We start from the raw sequence: 25,832 nt of genomic DNA on the forward strand, positions 1-25,832 counted from the left end.
GTTCCTTTGGGTATGCTTGGTAGTATCTAGAATGACGGAGTGCCCACCTACTTCTTCCCCATTCTCCACCATTGGCTTCATCACTGAAGCCTTTGACTCATTTTCAGCCACTTTTCCCCAACTTGGAAGATCTCCATTGCTTTTTAAGCTGTAGTGAACAACTTTTTAAAACAATATAAGCGGAACCAAAGAAAGAAGTCCTTGCACCTTCTGAAGCAAAAGTATTCTGTTATGTCCCCAGGGCAAAATTATTGAGGAAAGCAAGACTATTCACCCAATAAAGTTGAAAAGGAAAGTTTTAGAACTATCACTCATGCATTTCTTTCACTAAAATAATATATTGGTTCTTAAATTAATGTGCTAATCCCTATTGTTAAAGAAACCAGCCTATATCAAGCCATTCACAGAAGTCTTAAAAGGCTCTGGATTTCAAATCCTGGTTTCATTGGATTATTCATCGGAATAAGTAACTTGTTAAAACAGACTATTAGGTGAGACAGAGCAATACAAAAGATGAATACCTAACTCTCCCCCTACCACAGCGTTCTTGCAGGTCTGTCCCTACTTCCAGGCTCAGGTTAAATGGCTTTTGGGATGGCAGTATGGCTCCCTGGCCAGCTTTCCTTCCTGCAGTCCTGCCTTGCCTGGCTCTCTGCTCCTCCTTCCATCTGTAACAACAAAAAAAGAGTCACTTAATCAAAAAAAAAAAGCTTTTACTTGCCCTGCTCTCATGAAAAGACCAGTTCAGGGTCCTCGAGGGTCTTTACAGATTTAATCTCTTATCTCTGTTGTCCCTTTAAGTGAGGACAGTCTGCTTTTTATCAGAGCAGAAGTTGTTTCCTTTTCATATAGGTTTAAAGGCACTTTGACTATAGCAGGTGTAGTTGCAAAGTGACTTGGTACTCCAGTGAGATTTAAAGGTCTCTCCCTGTGCTTTGTTTGCCATATGACATCTGTCAGTGAAGTCTGGGCTCTGCGCTGGCCTTTACATTCTCTGTTAATGGTATTGCAAAGCCTTAGATGAAACAAATTCCAAACTAGACAATTGGACATAGCGCACCTTTGTCTCTGTAGGGATGCAGTTTACAGATTGGTGTTGGTGGCTGGACCAGATGACCTCAGATGTCTTTTCCAACCTTAATTATTCCGTGATTCTTCAATGAGACCAGCCGCGTTCCCACTGCTGCCATCAGATTTCAATCCAGAAGTCCTCTTTTACACCACAATACCTAGATTTTTCAAATACATCCAAGTGCATCAAGTTAATGCTGATAAGGTTTGCAATTTGCCACTGTTGTATAATGCAATCATTTAATTTAAATTAAACATGCTCTTGCAAAAAGTGTAGTTTGGATGTAGTTTGGATGTAGTTTGGATTTCCTGCAGTCTAGGGGAATGCCTGTCTGCAAATACTGCAGAGCAGCTCACCCAGTTGCGTGAAAATCTGCTCTCTGCAGCTTAAAGAGTTTCTTTTGTGTTGGTGTAGGTTGTTCCTGAAACTAAAGCCACCTTTATGAGAACAGAGATGCTTATTTCTGAATCCTTTCATAAGGTTGCTTGCTGTCTGGAAATAGAGTCCAAAAAACCTGTGTGAGTCATTTGCCAGAGAACATAACCATGCCAAAGTTTGGTATTTTCTTTTGTTTGGTATCCTGAAATGCAGTGCAGCAGCTGTGAGCCAAGTTTATTAGTATTGTACTGATATGTAAATAAGAGCATCTGTAATGTGCTTAGTTATAAGAGCTGCAAATCGAGTAGTACTTTGGTTTCCTGCTTACTAATTGGGCCGTCTGTATTTAACTGAGTGCTTTTTATGCTATTGGTGGGCTGTATTTTCCACCTAGTCTATAGAGGTATGTTTATGATGGAAAATGCTTCTATTTCTGTGGTTAATTCAGCAGAAATAGATAAGATAATCCATTTGAAAATCTTAGTAACTGTGCTGATCTCTTTTCCTGGGTTGAAACCAGCACACCCTTAATTTTTCTGTTGTTTATATTAAGTGTCATCCTACGAAATTGTGTGGTGAAAGGCGTGAAAAAAGCTCATGATGGTTGCTAGAGTCCAGATCTAAAAAGCAGCTTTTTAAAATTGCTTCCTGTCAAAGGATGATTTATTATTTTAATTTTCACTACAGCAGTAATGGTGGTAAAAAGAGTCTTTTTTTTCATTTGACATAACCTCATTATGGTTTCAGAGTATTTACTTGGCCAAAACTAGAACTAGTATGCGTGTCCTTTGCCTGCCCAGAGCTCTCTGGAGATCTCTGATCTATGCCATCCTAATCTCTTGCTTTCAATTATCTTACTCAATTTTGAAAGTCTAAAATCTCCAGGGGAACAGTGTCACCTGAAACTGAAATTCAGCCTGAGAGAGCAACTTAAATATACTGTGATCCTACTGGCTAGTCCTAAACTGAAATCCAGGGCAGGAATACAATGACAAGAGAGTGCCAAACATACACTGTTTAAAACGGTGTGGAGACACTGAGCTTTGGCTGAAGGTTCAGTTTACGATTTATGTATTGTAATATAGTTTCTAACAGTTTACAAATGTAATCTCTTTTCAATGTCTCATTTTTTTTAGCGTTGATCTTCCTTCTCCTTTCTTTCCCACTTGGCTGTCTTTCCTCAGCATTGGTGCTCACATGCCATGGCTTGTGCTCACATCCCAAGGGCAGCCCAGATGGAAATCTCATGGCCAGTGTGGGTCCCCCCATGACAAATTTAAATCTCAAAGTGTTACCTTCAGCATTATGGGGCCAAGCTAGCTAATTTTCTTTACTGAAGAGATCCAGTTTTCTTTATTTCTGCCATGCCTATGGAGGATGTGACAACATCCTGAGTTTGCCCCCATCTTTTCCCCTGCCTCTCCTTGATTTGAGCTGTCTTCTTGCTTGGATTGAAGGCTTTTTGGGGAAAAAGTTCTCGGTTTGTTCGTTTGTTAAAGAAGGCAGCACAAAGTTGATCTGCAATGAGGTACTTCAGCACTAAGATGTTAGAAATGTAATAATAACACAAGTAATGCTGATTAACTGCATGCTAATGAGAATTCACTGTACGTGCTTCTAGTTTTTTACTGATGAACATAAAAGACTGTCTTGTGCTTTACTCTGTTGCAACTGAGAGTTGGTAACAAGGAGGGTATCACCCCATATTCTCATTACTCTTAGCTTTTCTTAGCCTCTGCTCATCAATACCATTGGAGGTTGACCAAAATGCTGCCAGTGCTGGCCTGCTTGTACGTCTTATTTCTTTTAACAGCTTACTGCAGTGATTCTTCTTCCTGCCAACATTTTAAATGTTGAGTGCTCAAACCCTGAAGTAAATATTGCCTTTCTCTCATATCTTTCTGACCTGCAGCTTATTCTCAATAAGGAAAGGATTCTGTGCTGTATGTTTGGAAAGCTCCCTGGACATTTTGTGTACACTTCCAGTATAGGTAATGTAGATGGCGTAGTGCCCCAGGGAAAGGGAAACTGGAGTACTTGAAAGATGAACAGAGCAATAATGTTTCTTACCAAAACTGAAATGCAAATGTTGTAAATGAATTCTCTCACCACCTTTACCAGTTTAGGCCTAGGAAAAAAAAAAAAAAGATAAAAGAGATTTCAGAGGAAACTCTTAACTCTGTAACAGCAGTTACTCTATTGTGGGGTTGTATGGGAGGTATTTTTGCTATGAAGGAAAAAGAGGGCAGCGAGGTGCCATTGAAGTACTTCTGATACACATCAAAGGTTAAAGCGACAGCAGCTTATGGAAATGAATTCAGTTCAAGACTGCATATTATGTCTCTTTTAGAAATAAATAGTGCAATGAGAAGCTTTAAAATATGCAATCAAGAGAATAATAAATAATACTCTAGGTTCGTATATTTCAAAAGTAAAAAATCAACACACTTGTTCAGAGATGTTCAGAGTTGACTCATTAGCATGAATTAGAGTCAGTCTAAGGCGTTATATTTTGTTAAAAAGCTTTAGAACAATATTTCAAGCTGGAAATTAGCTTGGGTTTTATTGTAGTTCGGTTTGAAGCTTTTGTATTTTTGGAAACTATTGTACTGAGGTAATATTTGATTTCTAACAACAAAGATATGGCTGTTCAACAGTGATCAGTCAGGTACAGGCAGCAAACAAACAATGAAAGCAGAGGCAGCCTCAAAAAGAACTTAATGTGAGTGGCAAAGCAACCAGTAGTTTCTAAATAGAATTTAAAAGAAAAAAGAGAAAAAAAAAACAAAAGCAAAAAGTAGCAAAAGAATAAAAAACGTGGCAACACACGTGAAAACACATCAGTTTTCAAACAACTAGCAGGGTTAGCACGATATGCTCAGTGGCGGATAAAGCTATAAATCTTCAGAACTTGAGATTCATAATAAACAGGTCAAGAATTGAAAAAGAAAGATATAACGTGGCTTGAATACACTTGCAAAAGGGAAAGATCTGGGATTCAATGTCCTCTAAACACGAGTCCTTAAACCTTTTGGGACTTTCTGATGCTAAGCATCGCTTAGGAGAAACATTCCTTGTAGAATGCATAAATAGAAAGTCAACTTTGGAATTTTATTAAGATACCCATGAGTAAAAAGTGAAAATGACTACAAAGTGGATTATATGTATCACGTATAGTACCTGTATGGTGTATGTATGGTGCACGTGTAGCACATGTACATTGTTAGAGGAACAAGGACACATTTTTAACAGATCTCAGGACTGAAGGAACGCTTAAATTATAACTTCATCATAAAGTAAAAGCAGAATCTTGTGGTAATGATTAATGAAACTGAGTACTATTGTCAGGTTCAGACTCGAGACTTGCAGAACTCATCTGTATTACCACTCAAGTGCTATTAGATGCCAAGAGACCTCTGTGGCCTTAATCATAGGTGTACATGTATGTTTAAATTTTGTTACAGTCACACTAACATGCTGTGAAGACCACAAATTGTCTTCAAATCTTTTATTTATATTGCTTAATTGTTGCATTATCTCATACTCTTGTTGATTTAATTATCGTGCCAGTTTCTCTTCCCCAAATGCAAAGGTGTTTTGAATAATTGCCTGTTTATTTTTAATTGTCAGCATTGCTGTGACATTCAATACATTTTTATCAAGATATCCTATTGCTGACACTATTGAGAAATGAAAAAGACAACACTTAACACTTGATATTTCCTGGAGGTTATTTTGACATACTTAGTACAAAATTCTAGAAGGAAAACATTTGCAGGCAGTTTTTTTTTTTTTTTAATTACAGTGGATTTAATCAGTTGTATAATTCTGTTTGATCTGTTGTATGATTTAATCCATTGTTTACTCCAGCCGTGTATAGGGGTATAAAAGGAGTGGATGGCTTTAATAGTTACTCGATTCAAGAATGAGTTTAGGTAATTGGATCTAGAGGAAGAAAGTTCTGCGCTTTTAATATACAGTTCAGATACTGCTGTCACGCTTCAGAGCAGAAAATTCCTGAGGAATAAAGTGAATGGAATCAAGAAATGTTAAATTACCCTAATTTGGAAATTGTACAGATGACACTTTAATTGAGGATGATATTCTGGAGGAACATGAAAGAGAAAAATGTCTGTCAAAGGATAGAACTGGAGGAGAATTGAGTAAGAAAACACTGCCTTTAGAGATGAAAGTCATACAAGAAAAATGTTGGGTGCTAGCAGGGATCCTTCCTAAAGATTGAATCTCTTCTGCCTTTGTCTTTCCAAATGGAAGATGCAGAGAGGCTCTGCTGGAAGGATGCTGCTGGAAAATGAAATTCTTGGAGCATTGATGCTGGGGTGCTACTGCAGGAATTGGGCTTCTCATAGGCTCACACATATCTGTGGCAGGTGTTGATGTCCCAGCTCCCCACAGTTGCAGCTCATGCCGAGTTGGAGGTATATCTCATGGGGCTCTGGTTCTGGGGCAGGCTGCTGATGTGCCAGTGAATTTGTGGCTTTTGTTTCATAGCAGAGTGATGTCAGGTATCCAGTTGCTCTTTGAAATACAATATTTCTGCTCTAGAAAATGCAAGAGATGAATGTTTTTGGTCTGTAGTGGTCAAATTCAAGGTTTTGGCAGCACTGCAAATATCTCAAGTTTTTAGCTTTTTTCTAGTGCTGGCTTAGTTTTGGCTGACACTGAGTAGTTTAAGGTAATTAAAAGGTCTAAGTAGCCAGCATCTCTACCTGCTCCTTTCGTAGAGGCAGAGGGAAGCATAAAGCACCTGCTGCATTGGAGCCTTGGGGAGCAGGGACAGAGGGGACTGCATTAGGTTTGGTGGCACAGAATGGGAAAGCAGCTGCTTCAAGGCTGAGCAATTTACCAGTGAGGGTCTGGACTTTGTTTGCAGGCAGGAATTCAGACTAGGAGCATCAAAGTTTTGTCATTCGGGACCTGCAGATTTTGTGCAGGGCTGGGCTGCGCAGTAGTTCGGGGTCATTCATGAGCAGAGCAGACCAAAGGCACTCAGCCACATTCCTTTTTGGCCTCCAGTGGCCTTGAGAATGTCCATTCATAATAATGCTGAGAAAACCAATCACAGCACAGTTGACAGAACCTAATGGCTTCGGAAAACTCAGATACCTATGGCTACTCAAAGTAGAGTGCGAAGAGCAGCTTTAGTAAGATGGTTTAGAAATTTCTTTTTGCCAAGACTAAGCTTTAGACACTTTAGTGCACAGAACAACTAAGACAAAAGCTATTTGCTTTACCTCAAATACCCCAGGAATTGACTAGATAAAAGAAATATATGGTGTAGCGAAAACAACAGCTGCAAAACTACTGCATTGACTGAGCAGCAAGGTGTTAAAGTTTACGAGGAACAGTAAGTATTTACCCAGAGGGAAATGATAGTGCCCAGCTGCAATCATACGAATGGTGAGAGAACTAAGATTTAGCACCGCGCTAACTCCAAACAGGTAGTGCTGGAGACAGGAAGGGAGGTAGGCATGAAGATAAAGGAGCTGATACACAGTCCCAGAAAGAGAAGAAGAGCCTGCTGCCCTGCATAATGTAATAAATGCAGTTCCACTGGCTGCGAGAGAGGCTGCAAATTAACCTTAGGCGGTGAAGAATAGAAATAGTCTTAGAAGTGAATAGGTCAGTGCTCAATTAGAGAAACAACTGTGTAGCCATTAAAATCACAAGGTGGAGGATTGTGAGTAAATAGAGAACAATGTGGAAGGGGATAAAGGGTGTCCGAGAGGAAAATAATGGGGGAATTTGGGTGCTTCTCCATTGGAATAAAAGTAATGACCTTAACCAACACAAAACACTCAACAGAAGGTAAACACATGGCTCCATTAAAGGCTGCAGATATTAGATACAAGTCACTTCTAATGAGGAATATTGAAAATGAAAAACACCCATGATGCCTTAAAGATAATGCACACAGAGCTCAAAATGAGAGCATTTACTTTGGTGTCAGAGAGATAATGGCTGCAATATTTAAGAGAAAGCTTAAGTTTGAGGACAAGGGAAAACCCGAATTACTCCACATAGATGCTGCACATGTGATTTCAGCATTGCTGATGCTCTGTTGCTTCTTGAGCTCTCTCCAAAAGCCACAGAACTCTGTGGGATGGAGCATCTGCAACAGCTGGGTCAGGCCTTTGATGGGCTGCTTAATTACTCTGCAATAGCCAAATTAGGTGTCTTCAGCTTATGCTCTGCTGGTGTTGACTGCAGCAGTGCTTTGATGGAGTGGAGTGCTTTGGTGCAGTGTGGTATTTCCGCTGCCAGTAATTAAAAGGGTCCTGAAAGAAATGAGCAGAAGAATAGCAGAAGAAACCAGTTCTGACTCAGTTACTCTGCTGACAAAAAAAGAAAGAAATGGTAACAAATTCCATATGGTCTCATTGGAAGTATTTACCTACTAAATGGTAGACAAACAAAACAAAAGTTCCGAAGTTTGGGTTAATTGTAAGCACATCCTGCCTTAAAATTTGGGAAAGAGAAATAGAAAATAAAACCAGAGATACTCAAAACTGGAAGGAAATATGCCAGTCCCTTTTGAAATTCTATACTATGCCTGTACTGGAGTGTTGTTTGATGGGGTCACAGTGTTGTAGCAACAAGACTTTTTAATTCTAGTAGAACCTCTTATTTTTTAATTATTATTATTTTTTACATTTAAGTCTCAGGTTTGGTTATCTGAACTTGATGATGAAACCAGGAAGGCAATAGAAGGAAAAGAATGGGCTGGATATTTGATTTTTACTTTCTAGGTTTTATTTCAACTGTTGTCTAGGTGGAGGGAGATGTTGACACGAGGCTTGTGTAGCAGAGGCAGAATTGCTGGCGGATGGCTCTCTGTGCTTGTAGTAAAAGGCACAAAATCACAACCAGTAAAAAATAATTGGAAGAGAAAATCATGAGAATGAAATGTCAAATAGCCCTGAAAGCATTAACATAGGAGGGAAATTATTTGTAAATATATAGCAGGGACTATGCCATCTTCCTGTATGAGTGGAAAAGTGCAATTATAGGTTAAGGCACATGCCCTGGTATTAAGTGTCTAATTGGAATTAGATCACTGTTTATTAGAAGGTGGGTTGAGCATGTCAATCATAGATTAAAATTATATGGCTAGACAGCAGAAATTCTGCGTAAGTGGGTAGTGTGGTATGGATGGTACCAGAATGGCTAGTAAAAAATTAGAAGCAGCAATTTTTGCTTTTTTTTTTTCCACAGGCTAGTCCTTTGAAAAAGGACTGATGAGGCAACCCACAAGCCATCCTAAATCCTTAAATGCCAGCGGTGTTTGCCTGTTACTCACTACAGGAGAATTAGCCCCGATGATCTCACAAGAAGATGGTTCCAGTTGAGTGGGGACCCTGGAGGGGTGACAGGGAGAGACTGTGGTTGTCTCTGTGTAGCTGCAGCTGTGCCACCTACAAAAGCTGCTCTTCTTCAGATCCCTGTCAGCATTCTCCCTTGAACAAGAGTATCCTTTTGGGCAAAAGGAGCCTAGCTGGCCAAGGATTAGGTTGGAAGTGGTTGACACCAGCACAGCTCACGTTGACTGCAGACAAGTTTGAGTTGGTCTGTGGTCTGGTGGCTGCTGTAATTTCTGTGCTGATTAGCCCCGGTGAATTCTTCTCTGATGGTTGTGCAGGACAGGGACAAGCAGAAGTGAGTGGTTCAAATAGAAGATGGGCTGTAAGAAGACCAATTGCAGACAGAGAGGGCTGCAGCAGCAGGCCAGGCTCAAAATTGCTTTTAAAAAAATATAAATTCTGTTTTCTTGACTTGTAGCTGTAGGATGTTCTCTATTATTGTGGCAGGTCTAGATTGCACTAACATCTATTCCGTTACTGTACGCATGTTAATACCTGTTCAGATATTTCCTGTCCTGTAGGTAGCTAAAATTCAGATCCAGAAATTGGCTGCTTGGTGGTAAATCATCATTTACCAGTAGAGGTAAAAATTTTGCAGAAAAGCATGCAGCTGTCATAGCAAGTCTGTTATTTAAATACCTGAAAGCAATATGATCAAGGAAATCTATAGTCTGAACACGACTGATCAACCTTTATGGCTTTTTAGTGAGCCAGCCCAAACAAGACCTCATGGCAGGCTGGAATGTGACAAGCAAAATGCATTCTTTGAACTGCTGATGACTCGTTCTACATCTCTGCAGGTGGTCGTGTCCCATTTTATGCCTGTGCCCGTGGCTTGTCATCCAGTGCAGAAAGGATGGGTTTAAAGGGTGTGCTAGGAGGTCCAGAGATAAGTGTGTTGGTGGAAATTCAGCCACACTGACTGTTTGTAGTCCCTGGCCATGATGTTTGCTACCTGGCAATTTTTGTATGCAGCAAGCCTGATAGGAAACAAGAGGCAGATACCAGAGAATTGCTTCATTAAATACATTTTCCATCCAACTGGCTTCTGTGACTAAAGAAGTCAAGTGAAATAAGCAGATATAAATACAAAATAATACAAAAGCAAGTGGGAGTTGAAGCTGTATTGAATACGGGATAAGAGAAAGTCTGGTTTAGATATATTTCTTGTAGCTGCTTTTAAATAGAAGCTTCCAAAAAGACTGATAGCTCTGCGAGTCAGAAGGTGCTCAGGAAGCATTTCACCTCTAAGAGCAGGTCTGCACTGCAGGGTTAGGTATCCTGGCTTTTGTGCATGCAGGGCTATGTTACCAGTATTTCAGCTGTGTCCAGTAAGAAATTCAGGGATGTTAACAGCTCGGAGAGGGGTTGTGCTCTGTGAGTTGACTTTAGGGAGGTGTTAGGAAATCTCCTCTGTTTGCTCTGATGGATTTGGCCAACTAATCCAGGTCAGGAAAACCTTGTGTGTCCCTCAACTCTGTCTGCACATCCAGGATTCATTGCTGTGTTGCTTCCTGCAAGCATTGTGGGGAATATTTCTGCATGGGAATATTTTAAGTGTAGTGCATTTTGAAGACATTCATGTATTCAGAGTACTGTATAAGTAATCTGAAAATGGGATGATTGTAGCTGGACAGGTTCAAGTGGAAAAGAAAATAGCGTGGTTGTGTTCTGGCATTGCCTGGACTATGGGGGGACAAAGGTGGCCAAAATTGAATGATATAATGGGGGCTTGTAGCACAGAGTTGTTACAGTGTTCCTTTTTTCTGTCTTTATCACATTGCTGTAGTGATGCAATACAGTGCCAGCTCTCAGTTTGGGATAACTGTTATGGGCCAGTGACACCTTGACCCCTCAAATTAATAAATGCTTGTAGCTCAGTCTTGTGAATCTTCCTTATTGTGGCAGACATCTGCATGCAACTAAAACGACTTGTTAACAGAACTAGAAGAATGAACCGGGCCTATTTAGAAGTTTGTGATGAAAGAAGAGAGAAAATGAATATAAATTACTGTGTATGTTTAAGTGTACAAAATGTTATAAAAAGAAAACACTGGAAAATAGATAAAGTGGCCTCAGAGCCCAAGGAAGCAGAAGAATTGGAAGAAGATCATTAGTTCAGGAGAAATATCCAGGTAATTTGTAGGTGAGGAGGGTTGTCTGGCAGTAAATGAGTATGTACTTCGATCTCATGGCTGGTTTGAGAGATCTTCAACATCTGCAGCACGTGAAAGGATAAAGCATTGAGAGCTGGGTCTCCCCATACTAACAGTAAACTGGTAGCTGGTATTACAGTTACAACAATCTTCCCAGTTTTTCAAGTACTGATGTGATAGTGCTGAAGCAGTAAGTCTAAGTATAGGATCTGGAGAGTATGGGCTTAGGGCACAGATCTAGGAGAAGAGACTGAAGAAATGGGGCTTGTTGAATATAGTGAAGAGAGTGAGGGTGATTTAACAGCACCCTTCCTGAAGAGCAGTTACAGAGATCCAATGGTTTGTTGGTCACATCTGTTGCTGGAAACAATTCTGCTTCATGAGAGAGATGGAATGGGAGTCTCCTAGGACAGTGTGGTCCTATGATTTCATGGAATCTGGGCTATCTGAAGGTGTGGGGCAAGACAACTGAAGGAAGCCTGGAACAAGTTAACCATGTAAACGTTATGGACATGTTATGCAGCTGATGGTTTACGCATACTGAAGTCAAACCATTTGGGTAAGCAAACAAAACCAACAGCAACCAACTGCTTAGCTTGGTAAGGAAATGTCAGAATCCAGGCAGGATTACCTCGTGGTTTGGGCAGGGATTAGGTGATTAGGTTGCTGTATTTCAGAGGCCACCCCAGTGCAGGTTGCCAGCCAGCTGCTTCGTGGTAGGATGAATAAAGCCCTCTCTATAGAAGAGGAATGCCTGTGACCTTAGTGACTTGCTAGCGGCACATTCTTCTCCAGATAGTTAGACCCTTGTGCAGGCACTTGCTTAAGTACAAGAGACATGGAGGAAGCACATTTTCGTGGCTCTAATTTGTAATAGGTTTGTACTTTCTCATTTATATATAGAATGCACGCACAGAAAAAGCAGTGTGCAATTATTGCTTCTGTGTAGGATTTGAAGACTTGTATCTCTTGCTCTAGTGATAACCTATCAGGCCTTAACTTGAGCCATGGGCTTCTAAGATATAATTCCCTTTGGAAATGTTATTCACTGTGTTATTTACACGTTATTTACTGTGCTTGTAAGAAAGCAGTTAACAAAATTTTGAGCAAGAAGAAAAAGGACGTGATGAAGATTATTCTTTATGGGGTTTGGGAGAAGACTTTACTGCAAATAGTATGCGGAGTAAAGAGGTGGGAGAATATAATTAACGTAATGCAAGTATGTATCTGCTTCCTTTACAAATCTGTGATGCGAGAAGTGTTACTCAGTAGTGTAAATAGGCACCTTGGTGATGGGGCTGCCCTGCTCGGCTGCCTGCTGCTGCTGAGGAAATAGCATTAGGTGTCCTAAGTGTCGGCTATGTCATAGTAACAGGTGATGGGATTTTCAAGGATGATGTGAAAATCACAGGTGTTGGCATTTGGAAATGGACAGCTTTCAAATAACATCATTTCAAAAAAAGATGTGATGGGATAGAGGCAGAAGTTACAGCTGGCACGATTTGAAGTATTTCAGCCTATAAATAGATGTGGACGTGAACAGCTTTGCAAGATTTTTAAATAATAATTTCCATTTGGTTGCTTTCTGGTTTCTGTAATGCTCATGCCAAGATTCTGAGGTCAGTTGGCTTTTATTTGATGTTCAGGATGCAAACCACGGGTGTTTCAGTGGTTTTGCAATCGAAGGTATGTTTCAACTTTGCAACAAAGCTATTTTCTTTCGCCAGAAATATACCCATGGTAAATTGTTTCCATGCATAAGGCTGCAAAATATTAAATATTAAAAACATAAATAGTCTTTCTGAGTATCTTTAGAAACATTCATTATGCAGACAAAAAAAATACACATTCGTTAAACCAGAGCTGTTCAGAGTTTGAGATATCCAAACCTATGTAGTATATTAATGTTCACCATTCATTTCTTTGCTGTACTGAGTAAATTAAAAAGAACTCTCTTTGTTCTTATATAAACATTAATAAAAGAAAAATCTTCACTTGAGCAAGGGAGTTTCTTGAGAAAGAAAAAAAAAAAAAAAGGCAGTGTTAGGCCTTGGAATAATACTTTTGCTTTGCTTATGTGAATAATGGTCTTCATATCTGTTACCGCATGAAGCCCAAAAGGCTGGTATGTAACATTACTCAATTAATTTGTGTTCTGACTTGCATAGGACCGGGTGGGTTTTTTGTGTGTGTATATACCAGTACAGGGAGAAAGAGGGTAAATCTGGGCAGAGAATTTTTTTCTTTGGAACTGGAGGGCAGGAGAGGTACAGGTTTGTTTCCCCTTCAGAGGATTAATCTCCAGGACTGAGCCAAAACTTCAGCCACCAGTTGGATGGATGTGCGACTTGATTGCACATCCGTGAGCTGTTCCATCTTTCTTCTTGCTTTTCAGCAATGGGATGATTGTTTGGAAGGAAAAATAAGCTGTGTAATATTGGCTCATGGAAGGAGTTTCATCCTTGGAAACAATGATTACGGACTTTCTGGTAATCCATAAGTAAATACATTCTAAATATACACCTCATCAAATACCGGCATAATGTGAGTTGTGTATTAATTCCATCCTGGAGATGTCTTCCACTGCCTTAGTGGCTGCACTGGTATATTCTGTACGTGAGTGCCAGGAATATGGAGTATTCAAAGGACAATGGCCATTCAAAAAATAATAGGCGGTGTTTTGGCTGAGTGCTATTTGAACTTGCACGGACAGATGGGAACAAATTTGTTCTGTAATCCCAGGACAATTGCTAGGGCTGAATGTTCACTGGCCAGGGCTGATGGCTGGATGTTCTCTGCTCTACTGTGAGCTGCAGCAGCTTGCACTCATGGCTCAGTGCTCACAAATGAGGGAATGGAGGGAGATGTGCCACTGCCTTTGGATGTTTCAGTCTATGGGTTTGCGTCTGTCACGTCTACTCCTTGATTTGTTCCTGTTCCTGAATATGACTAAAAGGCAATAACTGAGGGATTAAATCATTGGTGCGTTGTGCCTAAGTCCTGTGAAATTAGTGGGGCATCTCCTGTCAACTACAGGAATCTGAACTGTTCCAACAGAAAATAGAGAGGAAAACCTGACAGAAGCAGACTGATTTCACTTTGCCACTGAGCTCTCCCTCCTCCATGCACGCTGTTGGGGTCCCTCTGCAAAAGACAATGCTGAGGGACAAAGGCATACCCTGTTCCATGTATTAATGCTGAGTGATGCTGGAGGGAGCTGGTTTTGTTTGCTGATGATGGTCTTGCCCTTGGTGCTCACTCACTTTGAATGGAAATGAACTTTAAGAACATCAGTCATCCAAATGACTCGTTTCCTAGTGCATGGCAGATTTAAGCTAATACTTCTGCTTATCTGTCTAAGAGAGTGGCATTAAGTCACATGGAAAGTAAGACGTTTTAGCACTTCTGATGTTTTTTTTCTAGTCCTTGGTTTTGTGACTGGAGATTTGGGAAGTGTCTCTACTGGTGGGTGAACCTCTAACACAGATGAAGTTTTTAGTGAGAACTGATGCTCTTGGGTATTTGAACAAAGAACTATGTTGGTTGGTGAGGTTGTATTGAACAGGTACAGAATGCTGATTTTTTTCAAATTGTTTTGAGAAACAGAGACTGCAGGATAAATTTTGTTCCCTTTGGAGCCAACATGAATTCAGCTGCAGTGATTTAAGGAGAAGGACTTGGCATGCTGTACTCAGGTTGCAGGCTGAAACAATTACACGTTTAAAAAATTCATATGTAGAACATAATTTTGTCCAAGTCTGTAGAATTTAAGTAATTACATTTTCATCCTCTAAGTCTCAGCTTACAAATGTAAATGTATGCACATTTAGAGTTTAGTCTTGCTATGAATACTGCCAGCAGGTACTTGCCACTGGCTTTCTGGCACTGATAAAACCTGCTTGAATGTTCAGTATCTATAAAACAAGGTAATTGAATTAATACATTTGAAATGGAACTTATGTAAAATATGATGAAAATATACGTATGTTTATTTCAAGAATAGGAGCATTAATGTACTGCCTTGTAAAACAATTTTATTCAATGATCTGAAGACAATTGTTAGCTAAATGAACGCAACTCCTGAGAAAACACAAGAACAATTGAGTTAGTCCAGATTTATGCTTTTCTATCTGGGTCCAGGATCTGTCTGAAGGCAGATATGTCATTTCAACAATTCTCTAATTCAGAAATGCTGCAGAAATATTGAAGCATACAAGTTGCATACTGAATAGCTAATCAGTTCAGAATAGAACACAGCTGAAAGGCTTTTTTTTGCTATCACAGTTCAGAATTTCCTGCATTTGGTGATTAGGAATTGTCAAGTCTGTATTTTCAGTAAAATATTATTTGTAATACAGTTGTCCAGCCCTGTTTGTTTGGTCTTGTTCAGCCTGTTTGAATCACAAAATGTTAGATGCATATAGGCCAGCCCCTTGTTGCATGTTTCAGTTTTAGTTTGAATCCTACAGCTACTAGCATGGCTAAAACAGGGCAGATATTGGAAGGCCAAGTTATAAAAATGAGAAATGTCAGAGAAGTGTTTTTGTATAATGAGTATTTAAACCAAGTCGTATTTTGGAAGCTTTTGCTACTTATGGAAGGCTGAAAACTCAGTCCTGAAATATAAGGAGGACTGAGTATTAGGGGAAAAGTCTGTGAGATGCTCAGAGAGGGACTACGGGAGATCAAGAATTAACCCTCAGCAAAGCAATGAGAATTCCCTGCAGGTAATTCAGCAGTGGAACAAATGGAGTGGGCAGTGCATTGAATTTGTGGAGGAGGCAGCATATCCGAAATGCCCCTGGGATGGCCAGGAGGTAGGATGCGAGGCGATGCACTGAAGTTTTCAAAATCTATGAGATGCTTCCAAGGATAAATGGATTTAAGAGTGTGAGAAAGATTAAAAATAAAATTAAAAAAAAAAAAGAAAGCTTAACACAACACAGTGGTGGGTGTTAATAAAAAGATTGCGACAATTGTTTGAACAAAGGAGATGATATGAGCTCCATTAGCTTGCAGGAATTCTTCACCAGAGCAGAAGGCAGTGATGCAGCAGAAGATGAATAGACTGTTACTTGTCTGAAAGCTGATGCTTTTGGTTGGATACGAGAGCACAAATCAATGTGTTGCCAGAAACGGGGATATTTGCACTGTGAGAAAAGCTAGAAGCAAGAGAAAGTAAACAAATGAGATCTGGGGCTTTTAGCAATGAGCTTATTTCCACTAAATGGATATTGCTACAGAAGACTTCAGAAAATCAGTATTTGGAAAATGCAGCATGTAATTGTACCAGGATGTGGGAACAGGGAACCAACCCAAGAGAAGTGCCAAAAGCCATTAGTCTTATCTAAAATTGCTATCATTGGGAATGCAGGAATGTCCTGGATTATGGGATGCTCCAAAATAGAGGGGCTCCCAAAAAATGGAGTCTGCAGACAAATGGTTTCTAGCACAACAGTGTTAGTCCTACTCCATGTTTTTATGTGGTCCACTGAGGTGAATAATGCAATTATATTTGTCTCTGATAGTGCCCAGGCCTTGTGCAACTTTACAGAGGCTGAATTAAAGGAAAAAGGCATGTGTGTTACAAGTATCAATATTTGTACTTCTCTCGGTTGCAAATGGTGATGTAAGCGTATGCATTTTCAGCAGAAAAAATAATGTATACAGAGAATTAAGTCTTTCTATCTAAAATGCAGTTTTCCTAAGACTGATGATTAGCAGATCTTTGTGTATCCAATCACCCTTTAAATACCTCTTGTAATAGTGGTGCTTCTGACAAATAGCAAACAAGCTACCAGAAAGTAGCAGCTTGTAAGCAGTCATTCTTGTAGCTAATTAGGTGAATCTGGATTCGTATCTCACCATCTAGAGATCACAATGATTTCATCTTGGAAATCTGTGTTAAAATGAAGACAACCTTGCTCTCAGGTTGGCTTGATTTTGTGATCTTTGTCAGAAGATTGGCAGGGGAACCAAACCAGCAGTTCTTTTTCCATTGACTTTTAGGCTTCTGGCAGGTTAAAGGTGAGTTTACCTCTGAAAGAGATCATTAGCTAAAAGTGGAACAAAATAACTCTAAAAATTCAATGGGAGCAGGAGAATTCTTCTCTAAGGCCAACGTGTAATACAAACATCCTAAGCAAGAGAGATTTTGGATGGACTGCATGATGTTTTGAAGTCTTTCCCTTTTATTTCACATTTTAGAATTAGCAAGAAACCTAATGCAGAGGATGTGATGCTTTATTGCATTAACTCCTTATAGGAAATTCTGAAAACTGAAATTAAAGCTGGAGAACAAGAGATAGTGATTCACCTTTCAGACTTGCTCCATGTCAGTACAAGAAGCAAAACTATTAACGTAGGAATAAGTTGTCATGCTTTGCCAGATCACTGAATATGATTTAATGTTTGCAAGAGGAGAATAACAGAGCTGCTTAATTGCAGTGCTCATTGCCCCTTGTCCTGTCACTGGTCATCACGGGAAAAGATCCTGGCCCCATTCACTTCTCTCATGCCCTATAGGTGTTTTAAGTGTGGAAATGGATCTTCTCCAGGTGGAACAGCTCCAGATCTCTCAGCCTTTCTTTGTAAGTGAGATGCTCCAAGACCATAAGTGTCTTTGTGGTCCTTCACTGGACTCTGTCTAGATGTTCCCTGCCTGTCTTGAAAAGAGGAGCCCAGAATTGGACACAGTGCTCCAGATGTGGCCTCACCAGGGCAGAGCAGAGGGGAAGATCACCTCCCTGGACCTGCTGGCCATGCTGTTTTCAATGCACCCTAGGATACCATTGGCCATTTTGGCCACAAGGGCACACTGCTGCTTGGCTCATGGCCAACCTGCTGTCTACCAGGACACCCAAGTCATTCTCTGCAGAGCTCCTTTGAAGCAGGTCATCCTCCAACTGGTACTGATGCATGCAGTTATTTTTCCCAGGTACAGGACCTTACACTTGCTCTTGCTGAACTTCACAAGGTTCCTCTCTGCCCAACTCTGCAGTCTGACTTGTTGAATGGCAGCGCAGCCTTCTAGCATGTCAGCCACTCTTCCTAGTTTGATATCATCAGCAAACTTGCTGAGGGTGGACTCTATCCCTTCATCCAGGATATTTATGATGATATTGACCAAGACTGGACCTAGTACTGACCCCTGAGGAGCACCATCGGCTACAGGCCTCCAACTAGACTCTGCACCACTGATCACAACACTGAATTCTGCCAGTCAGCCAGCTCTACATCCACCTCATGCTTTCTAAACTTACCTGTGAGGATGTCATGGGAGACCATGTCATTTACATTCAGAAAACTACATCCAAGGGTGAATGACAGGAGTGAGAAGATAAAGAAGTACTGCATTTAGTGCAGAGAGCACCTGGAAGAGCATAATCAAGATGAGGCACCTTGTTGTGCTTTTTAAAAATGCCACGAGAGGTTGTAAGTTAAAAGAATCTGATTTCCTTTTCTGTTTTGCTAACTACAACAGTGGCTGCAACACATGCCTTATTCTCTTTGAAGGGCTGTTGTAGCCCTCATTACTGTGTTGGAAGTAAAGAAATGTTACTGTACAGGGAGAAGAAATGTCTCCAGCGTGCGTCTTTCCCAATATAGGAACGCTGTGTAGTGTGAAAAGAGTGAAAATTCCATGTCAGTTGAGATTCTCATTCTTTTTGTACTATAGGAAGGACTTGGTGACTGGCTGCAACTAGGACCCTGTGTGTGTAATGGCCGAAGGAGGGTGAAATCTGCACAGGTAAGTTGTTTTCTGCTCTGCAACCTGAAATTGTTCCAAACCAACATACAAACCCAGAAACTGGTAACTTGACTCGTGTGGGGAGAAAAGCACTGTGGAAAAATGTGTGTGGAAGAGAAAAGTGTGAACAAGCCTTGACTCTGGGAAATTTGTCTCTGATCTCTTTTGCCTCAACCATTCTCTGGCATTTTGAGGGGAGAGGCTGATGTGGTTTCTTCCTGGTGTGAGCATAGACTGCTTGTTAAGGGAAAAATGCTCTTGGTCTGGCTAACAAATTTAGAAATAGATTTTATCTCTGAGATTGTTGTTGCTTTTCTGTGCAGCTGAGATTAGGGTTTGTTGGGTTCAGTGGCTACTCATCTTCCTCCTGTTGCTTGTAAGTAAGACTTAAAAACTAATAGTGGTGAAGGGGCAGTTCCCTGCAGACCCATCCAGACCAGATGAAGATCACAGATACATAAAGCACAGGCCTGAGAGGTGATGAACACTGGAATTTATGCTCTGGGTCTGGCAGCTGACCAAGAGGTCGCTCGTTTTATTGAGATAACTTCAAGTTTGGGCCTTTTTTCCCTTTTTGTTAAGCCATGAAAAGCTGTTACTGAAGTACATGAGTAAGTAATGATTTTTTCTTCTCTCTCTCTCTCTCTGGGTTATGAAATATTGCATGATAGATTAGGAAGATTCACTAAATCTGTGAACAGTAAATAGAAGTGACATTCTTTACTTTTTTGAGTTACACTGTCCAGTAGCGAACATTTAAATTCAAATGCCATAAGCAGCAACGATACACGAGGGAGGACAGCTCTGTAGGCCTCCTCTCTCTGCATTATGTTTGTAAAATTAATTTGTTGTCATTTCCCCCATATATATTGTTTTTACAACCCGCAAGAATGTAAGAAGCCAAATGAAACCACTGTAAATGAAAGCAGACACCTCCATACAAATAGAAATAAAACAGATAAATATCCAACAATGAGAAAAATATTAAAAAGATGAATTTTATCATTAGCTGAATCTTTTGGGAAAATTTTGCTGTCTCCAAAGCAACATTAATAAGTGAGTCTACAGCAAGACAGAGCAGAGATGTGATTAAAGGAGGGTAATGTTTAGATAACTGGCTTTAAAATGCGTTTCCCAACTGCATGGTGCTCACCCAGGGCACTCCCATTGAAGGGCTTTGTCTGCTTAAAGGGCAAGAAGGGAGGGTTATAAAAGCACACAACTTTTAGTCAGATACGGAACTGGCATGTAGTGACAAGATGAAATTATAACCTGTTCTGCTAGGAGTCCTCCCTCAGATGGCAGGACTGTAATTTAAGGAGAATGGAAAAAAAGAAAAGTGTATCGTTTTCCACCTGTTCACTTCTATTTTTCACATGTTATGAGGAAAAAAAATGTTATAATTAAAAAGGCCTTTTCATTCTTGTCCCATCATGGTGAGGCAGTGCTAGAAATCTGTTCCTCTTTTATATATAGATTGCTTTGAAAGTAATGTCTCCAATTTATTTCTGTGGAAACTGTAGCTGGTACAAAGAGAACAATAGCCCTGTTTGATAGAGCAGATTCTCAGCTACAAAACATTATTTTTCAACATGGTTCCCGCCATGAGCTGTGCATTTTTTGCCAGAGATGAACAAGAGCCTGCATGCTGCAGGTATAACAATCTGTATGGCTGTCCAGAACGTGCCTTGTCTGTCTTGTTGCTGTTGCCACTGCTGAAACACACCACCCACAGCCTCACTGTGCTCACATCCAGTTTGGTCTCCATAAATGTTCAGCAAGAACCAATGAAGGTCAGTAGTCAGTATCATTTTTTCCCACACGGGAATTCAGTTCCATACCTCTGCTTCATACACACTTCCACGTCAGGTGCCATTCTTTCAGACTGCCCCTCTGCTGCCGTCTGTCTCATTGCAACAAAATGTGACGGAATACTGATGGGAAGGTTCAGCCTCTATTGCCATAGCACCAACATCCACCTCTGATGTTGTGAGCCAGCATAATAAAATGGGAGACATTCGCTTCAGAGCAGCGACAATAGCTTATATATATTAGAAGCTTTTTCCAGGTTGTAGATAAGCATGAAACTCTTTTGTATTTTAGTTAACACCTAGAAGATTTACCTGGCAGTGTTGATGGAAGTCCCACAACAGCATACAAAAATCCTAACCTTTAATAAAGATAAGAATCTTTACAGTATAAATTATTGCATGCAGATACTGTCAGGACATGCTTCATTCTCCTGTGCTCTTCTCCAATGTCAGTTCCTTAGAGAAAGATGAGTCTTGGTGCTCATATACAAACTTGGATAACAGTAAAGCTGCCCTTTTTCTAACGACTCTGGTGGCCTTTAGATAGACTTCTCAATTATTCATCCTTTTTATTTATTTATTTTTTCTTTAAGGAAAACTTATACTTACCCAGTGGTTTCACTTGAGTAAGTTCTGAATCACTTGGTGATACTATTAGTATTATATCACTTGGTGATATTATTAGTGTTAAATATATACAAATTACAGTAATTTTTTTTGCTTGGGCTCAACTCATGGGCTTTTGATAAGACTTGGTAAATCCAATAACAGTTAAGAGCTTGCAATGAGACTGAAGAGTTTTATCATTTTTAACTGGCTTAAAGTGTTGAAATGGCTTTTTCAAAACTATAAATATCCTTTTTCAAAACTATAATCATTCATTAAATCAGCAGTTACGACTTTGGTTGATAGATTCCCAGTTAGAAGTAACTATTTCAGACTGCAGAAATCTGAATGACAGATGACAAGGGTTTGCTTTTAATTTCTCAGTTTAATAGTCATTCAGCAAAGTAAGTTTGAATAAAAAGTAATTAGGAGTGATGGGAAAACTTAGATGGTACATCAGACTTTTTTCTTTTTAGGACACTGCTTGAAAGACTAAGTGGAATGATAGTTATGCAAGCACCTAGGACTATGTCAAGTACCACTAGACTTTATAGTCTAGTAAATTGCTAAAAAATATATAGTGAACAGTGGGAACAGGCTGAAGTCCTCCCTCATCAACAAATAGCAAGAAATTACCTGCTTTCGGGAAAGGTGGGGATGTGAAATCACCATTATTTTTCTGTACTTAATTGGCTTTTCAAGGAGGAGAGGAAACCATGAAGCAAGTTTGAGCTAAGAGTAAGTCAGCCTCCCATTCACAGGCACATATTTGAGAAGGATTTTGTTAAGAACAAAGCCAAAGTTGGATACTGTAATGTACACATGAACAGTGTACATGTGACTTAAAGGATATGTCTTTTCTATCTCTGGAGGAGCTGCCTTGCATTTTATTATATGTCTTTCTGCTTCTGAAGATATAAACTCATCCTATTCAATATTTGCCTTCTACAGTCCCACTTGCTCGCTCTCAAAGCTCCCACTGCCATGCCAGGGAAGTGGTTGATGCCTCTACCAAATTCTCAGCTCTTCTCCAAGAAGCTGGTGAAGAGTCTTTCCATGGTGCTGCAGGTTTCACGAAAGTCTGTGTGAAGGACTGAGGAACAGCTATGAGTTGATAGCTGAAAGCTATTAAAAGTAAGAGCAAAAAAATACAATCTCATATTGGCTGTAAACTTTCTCTGTGGGGAAGCACGTAACCCATTTAAAGAATAAACTTAGTGACTCAATTAATGCCTTCTCTACACAGTGACCATAACATAGAGTTGGGAATCTTTGCTTGAAGCACTTTTATCTTCAAGGCTAGTGACTTAAGATGCCTTTCTTTATTGTACTCACATCTGCTATGTTGCCACAGCTATGTGTGAGCACTTCGTTATGTTTGAGGCTTACTGATCACTTTTTCACTGGTCACAGCTGAGGTGGCACTAAGGTCTTCTGAGCAACACTTTTGAAATTGTGCTCGAGAGAGGTGAGGGGACTGGACCAAGTTTCTCATCATTGATGCATCTCACTTTGGGGATTACTTGTTGGTGATTTATGTTGTGTGGTACCCAAGATCTCTGGATGGAGACCACGTGGAATAGTCTCAACATCAGCATCCTACCCAAATGGTTGTAAATAGTAATGTGAACAAGTTGGGAAGGATTTTGAAGGAAGAAACTCGGAAACTGTCTTCTTTGGTAAGTCTTTCAAAGTGCAGTGAGCAGCATGGGAGAAAAAAGATAAGGATACTTAAATACAATGTGCTGGTGGTCATTGGGCACAAACTACAGTTGGACTTAGGAGGGCAGATATTGAAGAGCAAGAGGAGGAGTCTGGAGCATGGAGTAAATGACTCAAGCATGAAAAGCTGTCAGTATTTGTTACTGAGCTTCAAGTTTAGATAGCTGGCAGAATAGGAAAGAGAGGACTGGTGTTCAGAGCTGATAGACAGGATCTTATAAACACAAAAGAGGAAAGAAGTGGTAAAAATATTTGAATTTATCCAGGTTCCAATTCCTGCCTTGTGCAGGTATGTAAAGAATTAAAGCAGAAGAGGAGCGGTAAGTAGTAGAAGAGTCTAGATGTCTTGCAGGATGAGCATGGATGGCTGCAAGAGCAGAAAAGAAAACTCAGACGATCCTTCTTGCAGCTGTGAGAGGACTGTGTGATGTCTTGAGATGGTGTTAGCTCCCGTGAGTCTGATAAAATGCAAGTCACAGAATCACAGAAACACCAAGGTTGGAAAAGAGCTTCAAGATCATCCAGTCTAACCATCCACCTATCACCAATAGTTCTCACTAAACTATGTCCCTCAACACAAAATCCAAACGTTCCTTGAACATCTCCAAGGTTGGTGACTCCACCACTCCCTGGGCAGCCCATTCCAGTGCCTGCCCACTCTTTCAGAAAAATAGTATTTCTTAATGTCCAGCCTAAATCTCCCCTGGTGCAGCTTGAAGCCATTCCCTCTAGTTCTATCACCAGTTACACGAGAGATGAGGCTGAAGCCCAGCTCACTACAACCTCCCTTCAGGTAGTTGTAGAGAGCAATAAGGTCTTCCCGAGCCTCCTCTTCTCCAGACTGAACAATCCCAGCTCCTTCAGCTGCTCCTCAGGACTTGTGCTCCAGACCCCTCACCAGCTTTGTTGCCCTTCTTTGAACCTGCTCTAGGGCCTCAGTGTCTTTCTTGCAGTGAATGGCCCAAAACTGGACACAGCACTTGAGGTGCAGCCTCACCAGAGCTGAGTACAGGGGGACAATCACTGCCCTGTGCCTGCTGGCAACACCGTTTCTGATGCAAGCCAGGAAGCCATTGGCACACAGCTGGCTCATGTTCAGCCGAGCATCAATCAATACCCCCAGGTCCATTTCCTCTACTCTGTTTTCCAGCCACTCCGCCCCAAGCCTGTAGCATTTCCTGGGGTTGTTGCGGCCAAGGTGCAGGACTCGATATTTGGTCTTGTTGAACCTCATCCCATTGGCTTCTGCCCAGCTATCTAGCCTGTCCAGGTCAAGTCCTCTCATTCCTTATCCTTCAGCTGCAGAAAGGAAGAAGGAATAACATTCTTCTTTTCATCCTTTTTCACTTCTCTTTCCCAAGGATTGTACTGCATGTCTTACAAAGCTTCCAGTCTCTGAAGCAACTGTATTTTTAGAAGTCTGCTTAGCTGCACATGGTCTCACTGAGACAATCCTGACTGCAACAATGCACTGGCTATTTTTTGTCTTCTGTTATTTTTTCCAGTTATTTCTCAGTCAATGCAAATAATAATTATTCCCTGTAGAAATGCCTTTTAAATAGAATTGCAATTCTCTAGAAATTATAAGGAAAGCTACAGTATAATGAAGCACATAAAATCAATGCTGATGGCTGAAATAACTTTGGGCATTCAGCAGAGGAGACTCATGCATCTTTGTACCAATGATCTAGTAGCACATCTTAACATGAGTAGTCTAACTATTTTTAAGATTCTCCCAGTAGGTTTTGTATTGCACAACATTTCAATTAACAATGGATTATCACTAGTGAGGGAGGCAAGGATTCACATGACAAATGATGATAATTTAAGTAATGATCTAGGTGATGTGCACTTGAATACTAATTCTGTTGTGGCTTGGAACATGAGACATGACTAATTCAGACAGCTTTCGTGTGATTAAAAGGAACCAAATATCAGCCTACAGCTGTTCTCTTTTTGGAAATGGCTCGTATTTTTAAAGAAGTGATGGAGTATCAATTTGAAAGGCATTTTGTGGTACATTCCTCTGTTGCATACTCCTGGACTTCTGTGAGGAAAGGCATTTTCATTTGTAGATACAAATGGAGTTTTTGTCTTCCAGTAGCATGTCAAGAGCACCATATGTACTCTCTCCCAGGTGTGTGAGGACAGAAAATAATTAGCAATTTTGGTGCTCCCGTGTATGTGCAGAGTGCCCCTTCCACATGTGTTTCTCAGCATCCCATGTTGAGGCATTTGACTGAGTGATGAAGCTCTGCTTGCAGACAAACTGGGCTGAAATATCTTTGTCGCTGGGGGCTGCTCCTGGGTAGGAGATTCTCCAAGAGATTCCCATCAGCCACTGATAGGATGGAGGGGCTTGGTGAAGGGTGTGTTTTGGAGAAGAAAGGGAAATCCTCCATGGGATCAAAGTAAGACAGAAAAACATCAGCATGAATTTTTCTTCTGTACTGTAGATGTTGTCCTTGCTATAGCAAACCAGTCCTGCTGGAACTTGTAATAGATTTGTAGTGTATCAACTGCCCTCAAAAGAGTTCAATGAACTGCAAGAGTTGCAGTTCAATGAATGCAAATTGTAATTATAAAACAACAGGCAGAACTGGTCAAATTATTTCCGAGGTGGGATTTCAGCTCCTTACACTACTCATAGTCCTAGGAGATGCCTCAGGTTTTTTTTTTTTTAATTTCCTGATATGTATGAAGAGCTTGGTTGTAAAGTTGCCTCACACTTCGCTGTTCCCAACCCTGCATAATATTGTGTAATTTTGTAAATGATGTTAACTTTAATGATTTAACAAGAAATATAATTATAGTTTCTACAGCAACCATGGCTTTAAATATCCTGAATTATGTACGTGTATAATTTCAAACATAATGAAATAGTAATGCAGCTCATTGCATGTAAATTACATTCAAAGTTAAAACTTTTAAGAGAAAACTGGATGGATGGGAAAA

At 40.3% G+C, this 25,832-nt stretch overlaps 1 long non-coding RNA gene across 1 annotated transcript in view; it reads left to right on the forward strand.

The window, feature by feature from the left end:
- The window catches only part of LOC109368980, a 135,389-nt gene that overhangs the window by 95,604 nt on the left and 13,953 nt on the right, over positions 1 to 25,832 (forward strand). The window contains exon 3 of the long non-coding RNA XR_004160437.1: positions 18,667 to 18,738. This is a non-coding gene — a long non-coding RNA (uncharacterized LOC109368980). The remainder of the gene's footprint in view (positions 1 to 18,666; positions 18,739 to 25,832) is intronic.

The sequence above is a fragment of the Meleagris gallopavo genome, chromosome 8 (genome assembly GCF_000146605.3).
Source record: "Meleagris gallopavo isolate NT-WF06-2002-E0010 breed Aviagen turkey brand Nicholas breeding stock chromosome 8, Turkey_5.1, whole genome shotgun sequence".
NCBI lineage: Eukaryota > Metazoa > Chordata > Aves > Galliformes > Phasianidae > Meleagris > Meleagris gallopavo.